At 39.9% G+C, this 23,333-nt stretch overlaps 1 protein-coding gene across 1 annotated transcript in view; it reads left to right on the forward strand.

Annotated features, from left to right (window-relative positions):
- Window positions 1-9,072: 9,072 nt before the first annotated feature.
- Window positions 9,073-23,333, forward strand: part of znf609b (zinc finger protein 609b) — a 97,205-nt gene continuing 82,944 nt past the window's right edge. The window contains exon 1 of the mRNA XM_032560220.1: window positions 9,073-9,553. The gene's annotated coding sequence lies outside the window, so the exon portion shown is untranslated. The remainder of the gene's footprint in view (window positions 9,554-23,333) is intronic.

The following is a 23,333-nucleotide window of genomic DNA, read 5'->3' on the forward strand; positions in this document are numbered from 1 at the left end:
TCCTCTACCAGACGCCTGGGAGCTTGAGGGTTCTGCGCAGTATCTTGGCTGTGCCAAGGATTGCACATTTCTGGACTGAGATGTCTGATGTTGTTCCTGGGATCTGTTGTAGCCATTGGTCCAGTTTGGGGGTGACTGCCCCGAGGGCCCCGATGACCACAGGCACCACTGTGGTCTTCACCTTCCAGGCCCTCTCCAGTTCCTCCCTGAGGCCCTGGTATTTCTCTAGTTTCTCGTGCTCCTTTTTCCTGATGTTGTAGTCGCTTGGTATTGCTACATCTATCACAACGGCTTTCCTCTGTTGTTTATCCACTACGACAATGTCTGGTTGGTTCGCCATTACCATTTTGTCTGTCTGGATCTGGAAGTCCCACAGGATCTTAGCTCTGGCGTTCTCCGCCACCTTTGGGGGTGTTTCCCACTTTGATCTCGGGGTTTCCAGTCCATATTCTGCACAGATGTTTCTGTACACTATGCCTGTAACTTGGTTATGTCGTTCCATGTACGCTTTCCCTGCCAGTATCTTGCACCCTGCTGTTATGTGCTGGACTGTCTCAGGGGCCTCCTTGCACAACCTACACCTTGGGTCTTGTCTGGTGTGGTATATCTGGGCCTCTATTGCTCTGGTGTTTAGGGCCTGTTCCTGGGCGGCCAGGATGAGGGCCTCTGTGCTGTCCTTGAGTCCAGCTTTTTCCAGCCATTGGTAGGATTTACTGATATCAGCCACTTGGGTTATTTGCTGGTGGTACATCCCATGTAGGGGCTTGTCCTGCCATGATGGTATCTCTGGCACCTCAACCTCCGTTCCCTGTTGTCTGAGATATTCACTGAGCACATTGTCTGTTGGGGCTTTGTCCCTGATGTATTTATGGATCTTTGTTGTTTCGTCCTGGACTGTGGTTCTCACACTCACTAGTCCTCTGCCTCCTTCCTTGCGGCTCGTGTACAGTCTCAGGGTGCTGGATTTGGGATGGAATCCTCCATGCATTGTTAGTAGTTTTCTAGTCTTAATATCAGTGGCTTTTATCTCCTCCTTTGGCCAGCTAATTATTCCAGCAGGGTATCTGATTACTGGCAGGGCATAGCTGTTTATTGCGCGGATTTTGTTCTTGCCATTGAGCTGGCTTCTCAGGACTTGCCTTATTCGTTGGAGGTATTTAGCTGTGGCTCCTTTCCTTGTGACCTCATCGAGGTTGCCATTTGCTTGTGGTATACCTAGGTACTTGTAACTGTCCTCTATGTCTGCTATTGTTCCTTCTGGGAGTGAGACCCCTTCTGTGCGGATGACCTTCCCCCTCTTTGTGATCAGCCGACCACACTTCTCTAGTCCGAATGACATCCCAATGTCCGTGCTGTAGATCCTGGTGGTGTGGATCAGTGAGTCGATGTCTCGCTCACTCTTGGCATACAGCTTGATGTCATCCATGTAGAGAAGGTGGCTGATGTTGGCCCCATTTTTGAGTCGGTATCCGTAGCCAGTCTTGTTGATAATTTGGCTGAGGGGGTTCAGGCCTATGCAGAACAGTAGCGGGGACAGAGCATCTCCTTGGTATATGCCACATTTGATGGACACTTGTGCAAGTGGTTTGCAGTTGGCTTCAAGGGTGGTTTTCCACAGCTTCATCGAGTTTGCAATGAAGGCTCTCAGAGTCCTGTTGATGTTATACATCTCTAAGCATTCAATGATCCAAGTATGCGGCATTGAGTCATAGGCTTTCTTGTAATCAATCCAAGCCATGCACAGGTTGGTGTGTCGGGTTTTGCAGTCTCGGGCAACTGTGCAGTCTACGAGGAGTTGGTGTTTGGCTCCTCTGCTATTTACACCGATACCTTTCTGTGCCGTGCTCATGTATTTATCCATGTGTTTGCTTATCTTGGCCGCTATGATGCCTGACATGAGCTTCCATGTTGTGGAGAGGCAGGTTATTGGTCGGTAGTTGGGTGGGACTGGACCCTTTGATGGATCCTTCTGGATTAGGATTGTCCGCCCTTCAGTTAACCATTCAGGGTGAGTCCCACTTTGTAGCAGCTGGTTCATTTGGTCTGCCAGTCGCTCATGGAGGGCAGTGAGTTTCTTTAGCCAGTAGGCATGGATCATGTCAGGCCCTGGTGCTGTCCAGTTTTTCATACCTGAGACTCTTTCTTGGACATCTGTCACAGTGATGGTTACCAAGGCTTGCTCCTCAGGGAGGAGGTTATTATGGTCCTCTCGTAGAGAGATCAACCACTGTGCATTGCTGTTGTGGGACACCTCCCTTTCCCATATGCCTTTCCAGTATTGTTCAGTCTCCAGCCTTGGTGGGTCTACTCTGTTGTTATTACCCTGCCATTGAGAGTACACCTTAGCTGGTTGAGTGGAGAAGAGCCGGTTAATCCTTCTGGATTCATTCTCCCTTGTGTATCTCTTTAGGCGGCTGGCCAAGGCTTGGAGCCTCTGTTTGGCAGTTTCGAGTGCTTCAGGTATGGGCATCTGCCTGTACTTTCTGGGTACTGGTCTTTTCATTGTACCCTTGTGGAGCTCTGACAGTTGGCTCACTTCCCTCCTTGATACCTTGATTTTAGCCTCTAACCGTCTTTTCCATGGTGGGTATTGGGTCTCATGGCTGCTCTTATAGCCAAGTGTCTCAAGGATCACTGATGCTGAGTTGTAGATCAGCTCATATATATATATATATATATATATATATATATATATATATATATATATATATATATAATTTTAAATGTTTGATTTTATTCTTTTGCTTTGTTGATTGTTAAAGAGAATTATGTTCTTTGTGAATGTTAGGTCTTCTATTATAGTCATTCTTTTTATGTCGGCGCGTGGGACAGACGTTGCTAATTAGCTGCAGTGTTCTGCATTAGCTGATGCAGAACTCTCATCCCTGTATAAATGAGCTAATACATGAAAAATTATTAATAATAATAATTTTTAAAAAAGGCTCTCTGACCAGATGAAACTAAAATGTAACTTTTCTTTAGTCTGCATGCAAGCTGGTGTCTATCATAAAACATGGTGGTGGCAGAATCATGCAACAAAGATGCTTGTCTTCCACAGAGACAGAGCGAGCGGAGTCAGAGGTGTTTGGGAGCGATTGACCTTCCAGCAGGAACTATGCTAAACATGCTGCCAAATCTAAAATGGATGGTTTAGATCAGGGGCCACCAGCTGCAAACACCTGAATAAAGTGAACGGCTTGTTAACTAAAGTTTGCAGAATGTGATGACACGCTGAGGACGTCATTTATCTATTTGATTAAACACATTGCGTTGATCTGTCAGATAAAATCTCACTAATATAAATTGTGCAGTTATGAAATGGGAAAAGCACACGCAGTTGCTGCAATGTAAGTTCCCCAATTCTAAAACAAGAGGTTGCAATAAAATGGCCGGATGTTTACACACAGGCAGACTGAACAGGCAGACTAACACGTCTTAATGTGAGAGTTGTTGAAATCCTCAATGCTGATAGTATTCATATCCTGTGTTTATCCACCTTCCTGAGCTAAAATAAAAATAAAAATCATAGAAACCAGCAAGGAAGTAGCAAAAACTCCCATTTCCTACACTTGGAACATCTCAGTCAGTCCTTAAAATGAAGTTAAGATGAACTTGGGAGCTGGAATTAGCTTGTCAACAAGTTGCGGAGAAAATGATTTAGTCTAAGTCATTCATTGTCCTCTTGTAGCAGCTATGTGAGTGACACTGTTTTATAGCTGCGTGTTATTAAGGGCGTGACCTTGTTGAATGACAGGTGAGTGGCCGGGCTGCGTGACTTACATGGTGTTTGATGTCATAATTATTACTTACCTGTCACCGCCGGCAAGATGGCAACACAGGGACGCGTTTATGAGTTTGAAGGAAAAAAAAGATCCAAACCAACGAGCGAGCTCGTATGGACTCACTCACATATTTTGATGTTTTTATGCAGCAAACGAAAACCTGGATCTGTGACGATGTTCAGCGGAAGAAGACGAGGCATAATTGAAGCTATTAAAGGCGCGCGCCTTTTTACGGTTAGCTTCCCAGGCAGGTATTTTTTAATTATTTTTTTTATTTTGCAAAAGGTGACATAAAAATTCGTCCTATGTAGCTACAATTTATATGTTACTCGTACATATTTTAAACTGCAGTATACCGTAGTGTTGGCATTTTACTGTAAGAGAAAAGCGAATTTCTGTTACGCAACTTGCAAATCGCATTTCTATACTAAAACATGTTATCTAAATGGCTTTTTTTGTTTGTTTGTTTGTTTGTTTTTTCGTAGTTAAAGATAAAGTTCACATTATCTCCAGATGAAAAAAAGATTACTCCCTGTGAAAAAAAACAAAGAAAACATCCCATAAAACTAGATTTGTCCTAGTCTTGAGGACGTTGATTTTTTTTTTCCGTTTTGGTTTTGAAAGTGCAGATTTATTTCTTACACTGTCTTATAATATTTTTACTCTGACTACTATAACCCTGACCAGTCGTGTTTACTTGAGGGAAAAGAGAGTACTAAAAGCTTACTGGTGTTAAAACCAGTCTTGCTTGACTGCTTTTGTGAAAAACTGCCAACTAGCCTGTTTTACTTTTTATCGCCAGAGCGCCATCATGGAGCCAGGTCGATACATCACTTAAAATATCTCTTTCACAAGTCTCATCCTCCCTCTGTTGCATTCTGCATTTTTCTAGATCCTCAAAATGCAGAGAGACAGCAAGTCCCTGTAATTATCTAGTTGTCACTTCGGATTGATGGCTTACTCTCTCACCAGCCTAATTTATAAATGTTGTTTCAAACAGTCGGCGTTCTCTAGTAGTCTGTACTCTGCAGAATGGCATTTCCCATCTGATTGGTATTTCTTTAAGAGAATATCTGCAAATGGGACTTACACACGATGTTTCAAGCAGGATTTATAAACACCACTTTGTGATATAAGAGTGTTTATAAGTTGGACAACAAACCATTTATATATATATTCTTAAATGGTTGTGAAAGTAGCTTTGTGCACTCTACTGAAGTGTTACATTAACAAAAAGTGGGAAAATGAGAGATAACTAGTGGTATTTATTTATGTGAAAGCTCAGTGTTTTTATAGTTTTGTCTCAAATTATACTGACCAAAAAAAAAAAAAAGAAAATTAATTTGAAGAAGAAGCCTACCACCTTGATCAAAACATTACAGTTTCATCATATCACCGTAATGGTACGGTGAAACTTAGCTATTTATAGAGGCGGTACCATGTACTTTTCAGGCACACGTGCCATTTTATAGCGCAATCAAATAACTGTTTTACCTTCAGTTGTTAGAAAGGCTGCGCATATCAAAACATAACTTAAAAGAAATCTGACTTTGACGCCTTGAAATTGGACCTCTGTCTCTTTAAGAAGCTGCTGCTTTCAGCATGTTGTCACAACAGTGCTTCTCATTTAACGGGCGTTCTTAGGAGCATTACAGTGAGAAGTAATTTGTATGATAAGCTCAGTAGACGCACATTTCCACCAGGTATTTGCTAATTGCTGCTACCGCGAGTCTGGAGAAGCTTGGTGGGGAGATACGGAGGAAAGGTGCTCTGTGAGACTGATTTCTGGAAATAGGTGGCGCTTTGTGAGAGCAAACGTTTTTGGCACCCTCGAATGGGTTGCCACGAGAGATTAAAGGATTTCTCAAACATGCATGAGAGAATCAAAGCGACACTCCAGCTATGTTTTTGACGAGGGAACAACATTCTAACATGATGAGATTGTGTAAAGCTCAAAAAACCTCACCGTACTACCCCAAGCATTTATCTTATATGCTATTGCTTCTGCTAATGAAACATGACCCATTGATTATTAGTCATTTATTGTCATTTAGATTTTATTTCACTGACTGAAGCAAAAACATTGCATAGCTGTCAAATGCTTTTTGACATTGATGCACAACAAGTACAACAAGCTAATAATAGCCAATTAATTAGTCAGGCTAGCTGCAGACATACTCCAGACATACTTGTATGCTTGTAGCTGAAAAGTCTTGCAGTTCTGGAACTGTAACTTTTTAAACCAAAGCTTTAAACACTTGATAGTTGTCGATTTTCTTAAAACTCACCTCTAATAAACGGGCTATTTACTGTGGCCCAGTAAGTATCTTTTTTGTTGGTACCAAAGCCATTGGAACCAGATTGGTGGAAAAACCCTTGTAATGAACAATCAGTGTAATGTCAGATGGCTCACACACCAGAACCTGGACCTGCTTCCCGGTTCATAACACCGACAAAAGGCTTGACCTGACTTAACCGAGACGAACATAGATGTGTTGACATTACATGCCATGTTTCTGCAGTTGCAAAGAGCAGAAAATGACAGCTCTGGTGACTAAATTTCACCTCAGACAAAAAAAACAAGTTAATCCTGCGGTGGAGTAGGAGGAATAAATTTAAGGTCAAGCAGAATATGGCGGAACACTTTAGTCTGAACCGCAGCAGTCAAGTTTCTGAAACTACGCACTCTTAACTCACGTCTTTGGTGTTCTACATCCAGTCTAGAAAAAGGAGGAATTTTTTTCCCCCCTGCCGTTTCTGAACATGCTTTGAGACCGTTACTTGACACTTTTTTCCCCCCCCCCCAAAAGTACTGAAGATTAAGTCTCTTTCAGATGGGCTTCAAGGTTTTACAGTCTCTTTTATGGAGTAATGGAAAGAAGATCACATGAAGCGAGCCAATCCCTCTGTGATTCCACATGGCTGGCTGATTAGCCCCCTTTTTTTTTTCACTGATGGAAAACACATGGCGTCCATGCAGCTTGTTCATTTCAGGTTTTAGATGGCATGACGCTCTTGCTCGGTTTTGGAGCGGCAGCCTTGAAGGGCAGCCATCATCAGATTTCTGTCCCCTCTGGTCCCCGCCGGCCACTGACTGTTATTTAGCCTGCCAATGGAGGCTGGCTGTTCCCTTGGGAAAGTCAGAGTGCGCCTGCCAGCAGGAATGCATCGAAGGCAATGGAGGAAGATGGAGGATGGTGAGTAGCCGCCGCTGCCGCCGCCGCCACTGCTGCCGCTGCTGCTGTGTCTCCCTCAGTGTGAAAATGAGTCCATTAATTCAGCCCCCTCCCCTTCCTCTCCCCGAGCCCTCCCTGCGCCTGTTGTCTCTGTTTGTTAGCGAGATGATTCCTTCTGTCATGTCAAAGGCAACATTATCATATCCTTGTTGCCAGGGAAACCGGCGCCGAGCAAGACGACTTAAAGCCGTTTGCAGCGTTTGAAGCTCGTAAACATGAAAGGTTATCTGTAGAGCTATGAGAGCTGAAACTGTGACAGATCTGGAAGGATCTTATTGTTGGCATGATTTTTTATGACTCGTGCCCCCCGCAGTCCCCTGCCCGTACTCCCCTTTGGTTGTTTGCTAAAAGATTGACTTCACTGGGACTGAGAACACGGCTAAATTCAGACAGGAGTGTAACACGTTCAGTTTGTTTTTATCAAGTTCTGACCTCAGCATTGATTTCCGTTGTGTAGTCAGAGTTTCAGGCACCTTCCACGTGTCGTTCTACTTATTCATCTCCAAATCAAACGGGATGACATCCATCAAGCTTTCTAATAAAACATAAGAATTTTCAAAATCTTTAACCTGCCTTATCTTTTTTGTTTGTCTTGTTTTTTTTGTTTGTTTTTTCTTTTAATTCGGACCCGCTGACGAGAGGAGCAGGATGATGAATCTGTCGTTTCCCTGCCTCCAGCATGACACTCAATTTATCATTATGATATAAGTTCTTCACTCCAATGGGCGGCTTTAACTTGCATGGAAAAGGTCAACAAGAGCAATGTTTTAATTAAAACACCTAACAGCCGACTACTGGCAAAGAAATCCCCATATTCATCTGTGTGCATACCACCGCCAGTAACACCTGCCGATAATCTACTAGTTTTCGCCAGTTTAAATATTAAAAAGGCTCTTAATGTCATGTCTTATTAAGTTATGTGTCCTTCAGATTTTTTTTTTTTTATGTTTTACAATGTTTTACGTGGCTTGTAGTAAATCTCATGCTAAGGTAGTTCCTTGTGCCACACAAGGTACCTTTTTTTTATATTCTTGAGCACCTGCACCCCCTAAAATTTCTATGCACGACTCTGTTATTGGTGTAAAATGGGGGAAAAAAAGTACTATTAAAAAAACTACAGCTGATAATGATATACTATATGCATAATAAGCAATACTTTGGCTGGTTTTTATTGATTTTGCTCTTCAAATAGGTATGAAATAGACATAATATTCTTTTCTCAACATGTAGCACCCATTTCCTTCATTTTGGTTCCTGGTGTTAATTTGAGAATTGAATGTTCTCCCAAATCTTTTGAAGAATATTCCTGCATATATAAATGTCTAATTTTATTTTTTGGAAGAATATTTAATGAACAAATCACTGAGTGAAAGAACAACCAACAGCTCAGCATCATAATCAGCTAATAATAAAATAACTTGATACACTAACTCTGTTATGTATCTGTAAACAAGCCATGTTGCATCCATCTAGCCATCACATATCCGTTTATGTGATGGCTAGCTAAGTATTTTGATTATTTATGGAAATCAGAATTTGACCGGTCAGTGGCAATCAAGGAAAAATGGGTTTATTCTAACCTCTGACCAATTGACTCGTCTGCATTAATGTTTATGTGCCACAGTCTCTGGTTTAATAGGCTTAATCAAGTGATGTCAGTCAGTTTTGTGTCATTTTATCTAATGTTTATGATTGTTGTTCCAAATTCATAGGGTAAAAAAAAAAACATACAACTTTCACAGTGAGCGACATTGTTGACCTTGTGGGTGAGAGGTACGAAACAAATTCAAAACTGGGGATTGAGTCAACTTGAACTCGTGACCCCAGTACTTCTAAAATCCTTCTCCCTCCCCCAGACACCACCACACAAATGCTTCTGTGTGTGTCAACTCATGGCTGCTGCTGCTGCTGCTGGGATCAAATGGTGGACCTTTCCCCATTGAAAACCCGGCTCGTCAAATCGCAGTCCGGTTGATCCAGTTCCACCTTTTCCTTTCGCTCAGAGGAGCTGTTGGAGAGAGCGTAACAGTTCAATCCGACGCTCCTCTCCTGGATTTCCTAGTCGCTCCCCCTTGCTGCTGCCGCTGCTCGCCTGCTGCTTGACTACATTGTATCGGTTCCCACACGAAGACGCAAACGCGGCGCTCTCTTTCACAAACGGGCGAACGCGGAGGAATTAACCTGGATGGAAAGCCGTTCACCGTGGAATTCATTTGCAGAAGCCCGCGACCGACGAACCGCTTTCGCTTGGGGCTCGGGAAGGCAGCGGCGAAAATGCGCCTGGGACTCGGCTGTTTTCGCTGTGGACGGTGTCTCGAAGTGTGATGGCAGAAGTCCAGTGAATCGCTGGCCTCCCCTCCTCTCTTGTGCTGGGTGTCTGGGGGAGTGCGCTGCCACTGGTTTCTACTAGAGCTTCAGATTGTATTTAGAGGTTTTACTGCAACTCAGCCGCCTGCACGTTGATTTATTCTTTACACGGAGCGCACGCCGCCATGGACGGAGAGCGGTTTGGAATAGGACTGTTTAGTTAAGTCGGTAAGTTTGTCCCATTTTTAATCCTTTTCTGTCATTGTTAACATTGCTACGACTCGTTAGCCATTTAACGTTAGGAGGCTAGCTGTAACACAGCATGCAGCAGCTAGCCAGGGCTGACTGCACTCTGAGCTCATTGTGTTACAGCCTGCTAACCTTACTCTCACGGTAGTTAGCTCATTACGCCAAGCTAACTCAGTTCTGCTTGCTTTTTTTTTTTTAGACTTTCTGCTGTCCTGGAAGTAGCTAAAAAAAAAAGAGCTGCTACATTTGGGTAACTGCTAACTACATTTCTTTAGCTGGGGGAACGCTACAGTCAGTTATCCCCCCTCTGGGGACAATAACATTTATTAACTGTAAAAAAGAAAGAAACACACATGTTTGAGTGCACTCATATTGCCCCTTTACGTGTGTGGAAACACTGTTGTGGTGAAACATTAGCAGGACAGAGTAAGAACCGTGGGACCCCAGGGGGTCCTGAGTGGAATGGACCCACAGAAAAACTGAAAATGAAAGGCTTCATATACTCTCTCCACATGTTTCCTTTCTGTAACTGGGCCAGCTGTAAGAACAGTGTGAACATGGGTTCCTTCTGGCATTGGTTATGTCTTCAAATAAAGTCTTTATTAATGAAACTTTAAATGCCACAAAATGGTGGCTAGTAGTTAAACAAATGCATTTGGACATTTAGGACAATCTTCTTTTGGTGATTTGAGTGTCTGGGAGTAGAGGAAGTTAATCACTGTGTTAGTGTTTTGACCTGCTGCATGAACTAAACCACCATAACACCTTGTCCACATCAAAAACTTAAATAAGCTGCTTTAATATACTTCTAAAAGTTCAATTTAGCCCTTCACCCAGGTTGTCACCCATTTCATATCTATATTTCTCTGTTTTGTCACTTACCAGTTGTTATTGTCAAACCTTTGCAGACTGCTTTATTTAGTTGTAATGACTCATGGAGGGTTTTTTTTGTTTTTGTTCTGATGCCCATTTTGGACTGCTTTGGTCGTTTAGGGCTTTTAATTAAAGCACAATAAGTCTAACCCAGCTCTATCTGGTAGATATTGTTTATTGGTGTCACATTCCTACTTCTTGCTTGCAGAGGAGTGAAGGACATTATTTTAATTGGCAGTCGTCAAAGCCAGTACAACATGTCTCCCTATAGGTTAGGAATTGACACATGGTTGGTACAAAAATGTCCTGCAGGAAGTGGGTTCAGTTCACACCCCCAAACGTTGGGCATGAAACAACCAGGACTAAATAATACCGTATTAACACCTCAAATGCTATTTATTTCCAAATAAGAAATCTATTTGTCTTATTTGGAGAGGATATAATAACGTACTGTGTTTGTGGCCTCCAGTTCAGTTCTCTCCTCCACTAGTTCCTACCCCATTTCAAACCCACACGCTGCCATTTTGTACATGATCTTTGGCGTGCTGAATGGTTTAAATGACCTCTAATTATTAGACATTGTTTATTGAAGTCACATGAGATAAGAGTTGATAACAAATTACTTAGTCAGCGGTTGCTAAAACACAAAAGAAACCGTCTCTAGTTTGAGTATGAATTGACACGCTCAGTAGGCCTTTATGAAAAAATACTAGGCTGAAATGACGGATTCTGTAAAAAGTTTAAAATGGGAAAGGGACTAAATAACCAGCCCCTAATTACAACTCAATAAAGTCTGGTCAACACAGAAGTTGAGTTTAATCTTTGTATTTGTTTTTTTCCAGAAAATTCCTTTTAAATATACCGTTGTTTGCACAGGTTCTTGGTGAATTTATCTATTAGCCATTTTGAGATATTAGTTTTCCATATGCTTATTGTATCAATGTGTTTCCATTTTGTAACTGTAAACAAAACATATCTTAACTATGTAATTACCTAACGATTTTGTATCAACTTATTTCTCCCATATCTCGGTTTCTTAATTATATTTATAATGAAGATAATCATAAAAGTAGTCAAATCTTAGGTATGACTGAATTTCTTTTGTTATATTATTGAAAACCTTATTGTTATCACTGTTGTTACATGTTAAATGATGGAAATATGATTTACTTTCACTGATGAACCCAAAATAACTCACAGACCTCTTATTGGAACATGCTTTCCCTCAGTGTATTATAAGCCCGGTGGGCCACCAGTCTTTATTTGCCCCTCCACCAAGCTTAGCGTTGTTTGTTTTAAATAGGGTGTTTTTTACACCAGAGATGGCAAAGACAAGATTAAGCTAGGTTTATAGTTGAACTGGGTGTGGAGGGGTGTGGGCACCAATTGTGCCGTCTCTTCACCACCTTGTTGCCCTTGCACACTCTATTTATAATACCTGCTTTTGGATCTCTGAATTGTTGTAACTAGCAACATTTTTTAGCATTCTGGTGAACTGCCCTAGCATCCCTTTCACCGGGCATATCAGGTTTTCTGTGGGAAACTCTGTAGTATTATATTCTACTGAACTCCCATTACCTGAATTCCTTGAAATAGAGTTAGAAAAATGATTCAAAGCAATTCTATAATCAAAAAGGGTCTGAAACAAAACCTGTTGCTTTTTCTTTTACCTGCCTGAAAAACTGTGTTTTTTTTAACACAGTTAAAAAAATTACAAAAGACTGCAAAACTATGAACTGACTGTTTTCAAGAAATATCTTCATCCTCAGAAAAACATAATAAGATCCGTAAAACGTTTGAAATGCCTGCCGTAAAAGAAGAGCCAACACTTAGCCAAGGAGTTTCATCATACACCCAAGCCATTCATGGAGAACACAATGTGTGAAAGTGTATTTTTTTTCTGTTTGAATGAGTGGTTTCTTGTTTGTGTATATAAATCCACAAGCTCCCAAAGCAATAAAAGGAACGTTGAGAAGTTTAATTGTTCTCACTGAGCTCGCTGCATTGTTGGCTAATAACATAATTGCACACGGCTATATGTTTAGACTGTTGGCTTGTCCTACTGGACCAAAAAAACGTAAAAGAATTGAATCCACCCCATTGAACTGTTCACACCCTGTCACGCTGTGTGTCACGCAGAGCTAACGTGCGGCGAGCGTTTAGCCAGCCTTGGTAACACATTGGCAGAACTTGGCATAGCAGTCAGTCAGTACCAGACCCGCGGTTTTGTTTTAGCTTTTGCTTTTTTTGCAGAGTTCTGAATTAGGGTCTCGTTCAGAAAACAATTTTCTGTGACATACAGGAAGTGCTCAGTAGCGATCCACACACGGCTTTAAAAATATAAAAAGCATAAATAATTGATAAATCTGAGATCTCTCAACTGCAAAGTGCAGAGCATATCAATTGTAGTGAGTCATCTGACCAAATGAACAGCTTTAGGGTGAAGAGCAGCATAACAGCTTTACAGGAATGAGTGTCATTTAGTTCTTGTACCTGTAATGATTAAAGTTGTTTGCAGAAGCTTTAGGAGTGGTTAATCTGTATGCATTCTTTACCAACTTGTCTGTCATTGATTTTCTACTTGCAAGGGTGTTTTATCTTCAGATTTATTACACATTCCTCCTCTCGTGTCATACTAGAATCAATACGAAGGATGGTAATATCCCAACATGAGGCCCAGAGGATTTGCCCTAAAATTTAATTCATTCATGTAGAAGGTCTGATGCTTCCCGTTGGCTGTGGCTCATCTCAGCAGTCTTGGTTTTATTTTATTTTTGTCAGCCTTCTCTACTGTCAAGAGAGCAGGTTTGTTTTTGTCCAATTGTCTTTTCAATTTCTGTCCAGCAGAAATCTTTTTTTTTTTTTTTTTTTTTTTTTTTTTTTAGAAGTAATGTGTTCTCATCGTGACGAAGGTGTTGGAGAGCTTTGCTTTTGTAGTAATTTGCCAGACACATCTTTATGAGTCTAACAGAGCCATCAGATGTGAGGAGAAATTAGAAATTTAGCACTTGGCGTCGGAACGCGAGCAACGCGACTCAAGCAAATCCCCGTCTTATTTGACAGTTTAACGTTGGCGACAAACAAGCTGTTGGGAACTGAATGTAAAAGTGATAGTATAATAGCTTTCTGTCTTTTTCTCAGTTGCCTTTGCAGATGTTGGCTTAAAAGTCTTCGCTCATGAAATATACATTTTCTCAAATGTGGAATTCCCCTCCCCAACTTGCTCAGTGGTGATTTTTGCAGTACAGAACCTGTTCTGCGTTGGGTTGTATATCAAAAGAAACGCAGTGGAACAAGGGAGTTTAACCATGTTTGTTTAGAGGTCTGAGGCATTAGATTAGTCCAGGACAGGAGGATTATGTTGGCTTTGTAAGGCTGCCATCATCTCATGGCCACACACCAACTAAAGGCAAGCTAAGGAAGGATTTGGCTTGTTCACACTAATTTAGATGGACTTTCAAATACCTTCAGGGATGTTAATAGCTCTTTAATATTTAGCTTTAAATAGGGGAATTGATGCATTTTTGGTCTAAAGATATAACCTTTTTGCCTTTGTTTTGTTTATAAAATTGCTGTCGTTAGTAAATGTCAAGATGCATAATTCACTTGGTGTTCATATACAGGGCTTTTTTTAAAAAAAAAAAAAGTTTTTACAAGCATGCAATGTTCAGGGAGAAGGTAAATGTTACTCACCGTAAATTCATATTTGATTTCTTCAGTTATTTTTTATTGGTGTCCAAAGGAAGTTTATCACCTGACATTTTTTATTATGTTAGTTGTTAAACTTTGTCTTAATTTATGTCTATTTATTGCTTTACTGCATATTTCTATCGAAAAAAATACAGTTGAGTTGGGTGGAGATGGAGTAAAAATTTTGACTATGACTGGAAATGGTAGAGTTTTAGGCTAATCAGCCCTGACAGGTTGAAAATTTCAATCCAGTCTTTTCCCAGTCAGTTGATATAGCTTTAAGGTCGCCATGCCAATATGCAATTTTGTTGCACAAGTTGAATCTGAGTTGGCTGTTTCTGTGAGGCTTTTAAAAATATCAGCTGTTTAAAAGTAATGCAGACAACATTTTGTAAATTTGAGTTCAGGCAAAAATCTAAATTATTCATCAGATATATATTTAACCTGCTTGTTGTGATTATTTGAATAGCTAGAATCCACAAATTCTTGAGACGCTTTTACTTTCCTATTTTAGCATTTCAAACTTCAAACGTACAGACGAAGCCATCTTTGCGCTACCGCAAGAGCTAGCACATACAGTCTTCCTTATCTCCGCTCTTGGGGTTACAGCCAATCAGCGAAAGGGACAATACATGCCTTTTCTGGATTGGCTGTTTTGCAAACTCCAGCCAATAACGTAACAACTAACCTCACATTTCATCTTCCAAAGCTGCATTTGTGTTTTGATGTTTTAAATGTTTTAGATAGACGCAAATAAACAAATGTGAAAAAATTTGTAATAAACAAGTACACAAACACTACTACTGTACTTGAAGGAAAAATGGTTGCAGAAATTTTAGTGATGGTACAGATCTACAGACTAAATGCAGTTCGGTTTAGTATCTTTACAACGTATTGTCTGCCCACTACGATATATACGCTTGAGCTCGAGACAAACGCTTCATCAGAGAAAAGTAAGAATAAGAAGTGTTCTCTTAATTTTGCTAATCTTTACATCTTATTCCATGTTGTTGTTGAGTGAGTTAAATCCTTTGTTCTTTTTTCCCCCGTGCCTACCATTTTGTCGGCCATACAGTATGTGGCCGTGAAGCTGTAAAGCAATATGCAACTCTGCAGTCGTTTCTGCAGCATTGATTAGATTTCTAATTTGTGAATTGCCAGTTACAGCAGAAAAAAGAACACTGAGTGCTTGTTGCACAGTTGCTGCTTTTGCCATAAAACTGGTGATCCATCTTTTCCTGGGATGAGAGCCCAGGTTAGATTCAGCTCTCCCCCCCCACACTGGCTATAAAGATATTGTCTTTTATAGCCTGTGCACAGTGATTAGTGCAGCAGAAACGCTGTCTCATTTGCTTTTGGTTTTTAAGTATTGTGCCGTGTGTGTTCTTAGAAAGAAAAGCCAATTCAAGTTGGTTGATTTTTTTTTCTCCTTTCTTTTTCTTGTCGTCGTCGCTTTAGCATGTCTAAAACGCCACTGCTTTCAATACCATCTTCATTCATCCTCTCATAAGCAACATGACCTCATTACTCAGCCGTGCTTCACTTGATTCTGACACTGATTATCTTCTTCCCTGCAACTCGCATATGGTAATTTTTCATCTCCACTTAATTAATTGAATATTCCACTTAAACGATTGTTGCAGAAAGCTGTTTAGTTTGTTGAAAGAAAGCAGTTTAGTGTCCTCCCAAATTCGGGAGGAAAATGTCACACCACTTTTATAAAGATGTTTTTTTTTTTTGTTTTTTTTTGCATGTGTGTGTCGAGCTTAGTGTAGAGCATGAAAAGGGCTTTGAAGAAGTGATGTGCGGGAATGCCTCAGAGCACATCAATACTGTTGCACGGTGGCAGCGTGTGGGAGGATCTGTCCCTGTCGCCCTAATCATAGCGCAGAATCCACTGTCATCTGCCGAATCAAAGAGGCTAAAAAAAAAAAAATAACGCTTGCTTCTCAGATGACACCAGCCTCACTTGTGATATTGATGAGTAAATTAGAGAACATCCGCAAATTACACAGTCGCAGCAGAGTAAAGCAAAGAAGGAGGTTTAGCTAGAACTTGAATTTCTCCGGAAAAATAAGGTCTGTTTTTAGTAAAAATCTGTTGGTGTTTACGAAATCAGTCTGGATTCATCTCACTAGCAGCACATGTTGAAACAAATGCTTTATGGCTTAACGGTTTACCTATAAAGCTACATTTTTCAAAGCAGCTTTTGCCCACACATGGTTTAACTAAGGAAGAAAAATGTTCACATCACTAAACAAACAAAAGTAGGATAAAATCTGGAGCTGTAATTTTGTCATTTATTTCATTTTTCCATCCATAGCACAGATGTCCCAATCAGGATTTGTTTTGCTCTAAGCACCAACTCGAGTCATTTAGGATTAGGCATACGCTGATAGCTGAGACCTGGTCGGACGCTACAGTGAAGTTGATCAAATTAACTCTATCAGTGTTACACTTACTCACCAATGATAAGAGCACTGAAGTTCTTTTCACAGCACGTTCTCTGACACTTAACTCGGTTAAGAAAGCTGTTATAATGTTCTGGCTGCATGTCACCCGAAGCAACGCGGTAATATGCACAGAGTAGAATATAGTGTTGCACGCCAGGCTCAATGGGGAAAAAAGTGGAGTGTAAACCGCATCTGATTGACTTAAAGCTGCTGTATGCAACATTTATTAACAATGTTTTTTACTTGTTTATTGAAACTGCCACTATGTTGTGACAGTTTAACATGAGACAGATAATTTGTGAAAAAATGCCTTCTTACTCTGGTTGTAGAGGCATCTGCAGAAATGCAGCGGTCCCACTCAGAAACAACCAATCAGATCCAGGGGGCAGATCTTAACGCTGTCAATCATGCTTGTCCATGCGCCAATGGTGGAGAAAGTTACAGGAAAATTGTCTATCTGCCGTCATTGGTGGCTACGCTAACTTTCATGAGCATTCACGACAGATTCCGTTGTGGGAAGCTAGCTTTAGCGTAGCAGAGAGCAAGGATGGACTTTATGAGAATAGACGTTGCAGTGCTTTGCTTATAATCAACATCTAAAAAGTTTTTCTGTCTTCGTTTTGTATCTGTAATATTGTAAAAAATGCTAGAGTACTCTGCCAACAACACAATCTAAGCATTGGCAAAATAAATGAGAATAGCCTTGCATCATTTTTAAACACAAGTGTCTATCTTTAGTATAAAGAACAAAAAATGAAAAACTAATTTTCCATAATTTTTTTTAGATAAACTGTAATTTTATTGTTCAAAATGAGGAATAATTCCTTTAAAAACCAAAGTGAAAGGTGGCACAGTTAGTAGCACCATTCCCTTGAAGCAACAAGGTACTTCCGGCTTTCAGTCCTTCTGTGTGAAGTTAGCATGTTCTCTCTGGGTACAGAGAACCCAGAGAGACTCTGGTGTCCTCCCAAATTCTGACTTCCTCTCTCTGTCCATATTAAACATTCATCACGAACCTCATATCTTATAAAACTGCATTTCTTTCCTCTATTCCTCATTATTCTATCACTGCGATGAAACAGAAACCTTCATTTGGACTAGAAACGCGTGCCATGCCGTGATAAACTGCATCACGCAGTTCCTCAGCTGAGGGAAATCAATAGAAAGAACAGTTAATCTCAGGAGTAAAGACCTTATACAAGCAAATAAAGCAACAGTTCAGAGGGGGGAGAAAAAAAAACCCCTAATGGATTTGGACAGATCACGCTGCGCAGTTGCAGGGAGTGCATGTTGTTTTCTTTTGGCTTCAGTGCCATTACCATAAAGCTTATTGGCCATGATAAAAACATTTGCAGTGTGGACATTTGTCTAAACAGCTAGAGCAGCAATCTTGTAGCTTTAATGTGAGTGATTTAGACTGCAGTGATTGGTTTGAAAATAACGTGCTTGTGTTTTTAGTTCACTCAGCAACTAACGGCAGATTTGTGCCGATGTGATGATGAGGAATTTACATGGACGACAATAAAACCTGAAACTGAGCAGCTCTGTCTGTTTCTATTAAGCCTTCAGTTTCTCCCTTCCTATTGTGTTGTGATTTAGTTTGAAGGCAAAACACATTTTTTAATAAAAGGGGTTTGTAATCATACCAACAGTTAATAAGCCTTGAAAAACGACAACGGAAAAAGTACAAGATGTTCTTCTTGTGAGCTAGCTGTATTTTTATAGCCAACAGTCTAAATTGTCTACTAAAACTATACCCATAAAGTAGTTCTCAGGTTGTTAGTATTTGCTGGAGAGCGAGAGACCCAAATCTCTCCGGAGGAACGTAAACTTAGCTTCGCTGTTTATGGCTGTGAAGAGGAATACTTGGACGATCACGTGTCAAAATATGTCACACTTAAAACGATCCCGCGTCACTGTAACTTGTTCAGAAACTAGATTGGATGTTGACACAAACTGGACGAACGCCACGTCTCAGAGGCAACCTGTTAGCTTTGAGTCTCAACTCGACAAGCACATTGATGCCGGAGAAACTGAGAGCAGGCAGACCTTTAGAACGGGGGAGGTTGATTGAAGATGTGACGGATAAGAGTTTGTGTATACTAGCGACAGTCGGAGGACAAAGCAAGCAAATTTGTGCTTTCTTAGTGTTCTGGGTCAAAGTGTGACTGTCCACTCAGAGCTGGATTGCTGTTTTATGACAAGGGTGTGTGTGTGTGTTGGGGAGGGGAGGGGGGGGGGATGTTCATCCCCTTGTAATGGATGGCACGATGGTCACGGTGGCAGCAGTTGTTTGAACAGGACCGTCGGATGTCTGAATAAGGTAAATATGTTTAAGCAAACATGCGGTGTTGCCCTTAGAGATGCAGGCTAATTGTACTATATAACCATTTTGCAGCTCCAGGTGTTTCTGACTTCATTTGTTCAAAGTAGAGAGTTCAGAGGTGACGAATGAAAGCTCAGGCTAAGCAAACATCCACTGCCAATGAGGTGTTACAACGCTAAATTGACTGCACTTATATAGTCCTTTCAGGTTTGCTCTGCTAGTCAGTTACCCATCTGCAGACCAAAATACACACTGATACACATAAAACACAGACTAGTAGATGTGGGGGTTAAGTGTCTTGCCTGAGGGCACTTAGACATTTAATGGTGGGCAACTGTCACCTCAGTTCAACCTAAATGTTTCAATTCACATATTGCATCTTAGTACCATCCTCAGATCACCATTCAGTAAACCAAAGCTACCTTTTAAGTGGTAAATGCTTTTAACCAGTTTGAATCGTCTCTGGGTTAATTTGTCTACTTGCCAACTCTGAAACCTGATTTTATACCCATCCATTTCTACTTCATGATTTCCATTTTGTAGCTGTATGATGTTAGTTTCAAACCCAGGCACGTTAAACTGTTTATTTTTCACTGTATTTATTTATTTTTATGAATTTTCTCAGTATAAAACTGACCAAATTTCTAAAAACTTTGTATTACTTTCTATTCATTTATTATCGTTCTGATCTTGTATAAACCCATTTCATTATGCTAGAATATCTGTAGAGCATAATTACTTATCGAAGCAGGCGTAAAACATCAAACTGACATGCTCTGTAAGAAACTTCCTTCTGTAGTCTTCTTCATTTTAGCCGAGATAATGTTGAACAACTGCAATGTCTACATAAACACTTGCTTAGTTTAGATTTCATTTGCTTTTTCTCTACAGTCTTAATTTACCTAGATTTTAACCTGGCCTTTAGAATCCAATATTAGTGAGTACTATCTGTAAACATGAGTATCTGTCTTAGGCCTGGGTGAAAAATCAGTTTTATTGATAAAATTTTCTCTTTTTGAAGATTTGATTCTTGGTAAAGTTGGATTTTGTCCCCCCCATCAATGCACTCTTGCATTTTCACAGTTCATAATGCTGTCATCTCACCCAAGAACCATCATCTTGTTTGACAAATGTGTTCTTCTTTTTATTTCTGCTTTTATTTCAGTCAACTCATAAAAGAAATTAATATAAAATTCTTTTTTTAAACTACATATTTTCTGTCATTTGTAATCACTTTAAGGAAAAATTGTGAGGGGAAGTTGATGGAAATCTGATTTGGTATGAAAGAAAATATGAGATTTTATTTCTAAACCATTTCTCTCAGCCCTAATCTGTTTGTAAATTTTGACATTATAACAACAGTTCCCAGCATTTCTAAATCATGATTCATAGGTTGAAATCTGCAAAGGTTAAAACACAGCAAGTCACTTATTTAATGTTTACTTACTTTATGTTGAGCCTTCTTTTTATGCAACGCCATCTTACTCCAAGTTCAATACTTGACAGCTGGGATACCTCCGTGGTAAATGTGGTTCTCTAAAAATAACTTCTTGGAGATTTTTGTGCCTTCTCTGATATTGTTGCACACCTCACTGACACTAAAGCTAGCTAACTTAGCTGAGGTTGTCTTCTTTCACTCAAACATCCACATGGAAGAGTTTTTAGAGCAACTTGCTAGCAGATCATTAAAGTAGGTTCACTACTACTTCATCTCTTTGCCGTCTTGTATGCTTGCAGTTTCTGTCAATTTGTACTCAAATATTTGGAGTCTGAAACTGTGCGATCTACAGAGAGATGTTCAGCCCAGATAAAGGGAATATGGTGAAATGACTGAAGTAAATATCTACCAGCTGGTCAAGTATAATGTCTCATATTTTTGTATTCTGTTTTGCATCAATGTTTTCTGTAGATCCAAAGCTTGTCCAGATTGTTTCTTTTACTAGTTATGAAAAGTTCAGCCAAATCAATTTTGCCTTTCTCAGAACATTTGACTTCCTATTAAAAGGGACACAGCTCCAAGAAATCGTTCTTCTTATATTACCATAAACTGGTTGTGACATTATCAAGGTGCTAAAACGTACTGAAAGATCTGGAAGCTGGTTCCAAAAAGCCTTAAGGCACGAGTACATGTGTCTGATTTTTATTGCCGTTCAGAGTGGGACTAAAAATGCCATTTTATCATGACTGAGATGTAGCGTGCCATCCTCTGCTCCCTGACGCACATTTTCCTGCCTTTCAAATGCCAGCAGTGATTGAGTGTGTACACATGTCAGCACTTACTGTCAGCTGTTATTGTCAGCTTGTGCGCTTTTTACGAGCAATATTTCAGTTGCAAAATAACTCTCCTCTGCTGCGTTTGGAGGGAGAGGAAGAAATAAAATAAAGCCATTCGGACTGTTAATGCTCTGTTAAAAGTTCGAACCGTTACGCCTGGTCACTGATGAATTGGGTCTAAATTATTGCATTCCATGTCGATGTCATTTTTTAAATGTGGCACTGCTGCTGGGACTTGAAGTGTCAGAGTGTTGATACTGCAGGAAGCTCTGCTTCTTTGTGACTCTGCCTCTTTGTGCAGCTGCTTGGAGAAAGTCAGGCAGATATGTGGGGTTAATGGTCGTCCATGCCCTTTCTCTAGTTAGACATTCACAAGGCAGCAGCACAGCTGCCCGTGGTACAAACAGTAGTCCAGTATATTATTCACTCAGTAGTTGCCTGGTGTCTTTTCATAGACTTCTGACTCTACAATAATTTGGAGCCTTTTTCTCTGTGATGCTTTTCTGGTTTTTAAACTCGCATGAGAATAGATTCTATAAGAAGAAAAGTAACGATTTGCTTGTGGACCCCCACAGTTGAACTGAATACTGTTGCCTGCCCACAATTAAACTAGTAACTAATAAACTGTAGATAAAAATAAAAATAAAAAATTGTTTCTACTCTGCAAACATTCACAGTATTGTTTGCCAAGAGACTGAGCGCTTGTTTGCCTCAAGCGTTGCTGTTTCACAACTCTTCCTTCCTAGTAATGAGTTAAGATAACAAAGGAGCCTTATTTAAGTATATTAAATTTCTTTGTTCCAACATAGTTTAATCATGTGGTTTCACATTATTAAAAAACAACTTGATGCACATATGTGGAAGAAATATAGTCTCAATAGAATTAGATTGTTTTTTAACATTAAATTTATAACAACGTTATTGACAATTTTGTCTGTTTTATTTCAAAAACAAAAATTTCATCTATAAAGATGCACCTATAAATGTGATGACCTTCTGGTGACTTGAACTAAAGCAAATCAGCACTAGAGCGTGTCGATTTGCTTTTAGCCTATCAGATTACACTCCTTTGATCATGTGACCTATATGCGTTGGATTGGGCCAACGCATTGGTTGTTCTGGTATTGATATCTAAACTATAAGGGGAAGTTTTTGTTTTATTTAGTGCTCTACTTTTTCTGTGTGTATTAGGGATAGGGAAAATGGACTTAAAATGTTCAATATTTTTGAGCTATTTGTTGCACTATTTAATAAATGTGCAGTTCAAAACTAGTCTTTTTTGTACATAGTCTGACCAACACAAATATTGCTCTAAAAATATCTATCATTAAATATTCTACTTCATCACAACCATTGGATAAAGTAGTGCAGTTGTGTCACTAAGCAGCTCACAATATTTGCATATAACCCTATTTTCAAATATATTCATATTAAATATTAATCCCCTGGAACCAAAGGTGGCTAAATAACAAAATAACAACCATACTGTCGGTTTTTATTTTTCGCAAACATTGAGTTTTTATGCTAAATCACAATTTTTGTCCATTATTATGCAGACAGGGTTAGAATTAGTATTTGCGAAATGATACATTGGAGTATTTCATTGTTGATCAGATTTTAAATAAATAAATAAATTTGATTGATGGCAATTTTTGTAGGACATTCTGATACCGACTGTGTTCTTTAGGACAGAGTCAGTGGACTTGCTGTTTAGTTCGTATTTTATATCCAATATAAAGATTCTTCACTGCACTTATATGAAGATTGTGACTTTTCTTTGAAAGTGTCTCCTTTGGTTTTGTCTCAAAATGGCTGTAATATAAAAGATTTTTTAGTATTAGCATGAAGTGGCAGCTGCTATTGACATCGTCGCCCGTTTTGTTGCACCTAGCTAAAAAGCGTGTTCAGTGAACAATTTGGCTCGTTCTAAAGAAAATAAACGTTTGCTCATTACTACTTGTGGAAATGGGGAACTATTTGTCATGAACATTTTGCATGGGAATCTAATGCCTTTAGTCTGCCACTGTATGTGTCGGGTCAACCACACTTCAATGTTCTTTGCTTGGCAAGGCGAATAGCATCTGTTTTAGGTCACGGTATGGGCAATCAAGAGTACCTCCATTAAATAGTGTTGGGGCCTAGC

Source organism: Xiphophorus hellerii, chromosome 4 (genome assembly GCF_003331165.1).
Source record: "Xiphophorus hellerii strain 12219 chromosome 4, Xiphophorus_hellerii-4.1, whole genome shotgun sequence".
NCBI lineage: Eukaryota > Metazoa > Chordata > Actinopteri > Cyprinodontiformes > Poeciliidae > Xiphophorus > Xiphophorus hellerii.